Here is a 1,418-nt window from a genome sequence, read left to right as displayed (position 1 = left end):
CTTAGAGAATGACACAGCTCAGGTTGTGGTAAGGCGTGACTGACAGAAGACCATGAACGCTGTTAGGGGCTTGGCCCAGGTCCCTCCTTCTCCCGTTTATTATTCCAGGAATTCTTTCTGCCTTGAGTCTCAGCGCCTCATATCTACCACGTCCTCCTGCTGTCAGAGCATTCTTTTTTCCTAAGAAATGAGCAAGTCTTTTAACTAAAAATGTGGTAGATAACGATTTCAGTGACTTTTCTTTGAGAAATGCAAATTATTCTGAGTTCACAAGCAGTCGTCCTCTTGCCTCAGCAGACAACCTATTTCATAGGAGAGAAGCCTGAGCACATGTGCTAAGAAACCCAGAGAAAGCAGCAGCACAGGCTAGTGTTTCAAAAGACTGAATGTGATCAAATATAACTTAGCATTTTATATACACACGCACACACACGTGAGAGAGAGGGAGGGAGAGAGGCATGCCTTTTTAAAGTGTAGATTCACATGCAGTTATAAGGAACAGATCCCATGTATATCCTTTACTCAATTTACCCCAACGGTGACATCTTATAAAACTACAATGTGGCTGGCTCCATAGTGTAGTGGTTAGCACGTCTGCTTTACACGCAGAAGGTCCTGAGTTCGCGCCCCAAGTGGAGCCACGGATCAAACTCTGGGAGCGGCAGGCCCCCAGCGTGCTGCGAGCATGTGGGAGGAGATTGCCCCGCCTTCAGAGATCTAGCCCCTAAAGGGAAAAGGCAACATCCATAGTCAGGGATGAAATTAAAGAGGAGGTTAAAAAAAAAACAACAACAAAAAAACTACAATGTGGTATCACAACCAGGCTATTAATACTGAGACAATCCACCAACCTTATCCAGATTTCCTGTTTTATTTATATTCATTCCAGCATGATCTTTTTACAAAGCAGATTTGACCACATCAAGCCTGTAGTTACAATTTACAGCAGCTCAGCATCATCTCCAGTGGCCTCCTCGGCCCTTCCCACTCTGACCCTGACCACTTTTCCATCCTTCTCGGGGTTCCATGCCCCCAAGTGTTGTGCTTTGTAGTTACAAGTCTCCCTGCCATGCCTCAAACAAGACATGCCACTTCATGGCTCTGTGACTGTATCATGTATGTGCCCCCTCCATGCAAACACATGCACTGCCAACCGTGCTTGTGGCTTTAGGGTCTGTGCTCTGGATCCCAAAGTGCTCCATGCAAACCTTAAAGAGAGAACCCGTCACACCACTATCTACAATTTCTTCATCTATGTGACCCCCAGATCCCCCTTAAGACTTCTGAGAGCCCAGCTCATCCCACACCCTCACTGCCTAGCACGGCAGGCCCACGGGACTGTGAGTGAAGAGATAGTACATGGGTGTCCAGATAAGGAAAGGAAGGTACTGTGGACATGGAACTGTGCGTGGGCAGAA

The 1,418-nt window shown here is 46.9% G+C and overlaps 2 protein-coding genes across 3 annotated transcripts in view; both read right to left on the bottom strand.

Annotated features, from left to right (window-relative positions):
* The window catches only part of VGLL4 (vestigial like family member 4), a 133,675-nt gene that overhangs the window by 14,107 nt on the left and 118,150 nt on the right, over nucleotides 1–1,418 (bottom strand). The gene's annotated exons all lie outside the window — the stretch shown is intronic.
* LOC111745973 (transcription cofactor vestigial-like protein 4) overlaps nucleotides 1–1,418 on the bottom strand; it is a 34,066-nt gene that overhangs the window by 975 nt on the left and 31,673 nt on the right. The window lies entirely within an intron of this gene.

This window comes from Pteropus vampyrus, unplaced genomic scaffold (assembly GCF_000151845.1).
Source record: "Pteropus vampyrus isolate Shadow unplaced genomic scaffold, Pvam_2.0 Scaffold171, whole genome shotgun sequence".
Classification (NCBI taxonomy): Eukaryota; Metazoa; Chordata; class Mammalia; order Chiroptera; family Pteropodidae; genus Pteropus; species Pteropus vampyrus.
Note: the sequence above shows the minus strand (reverse complement) of the source record. Positions and strands in the feature narration are given on the sequence as shown.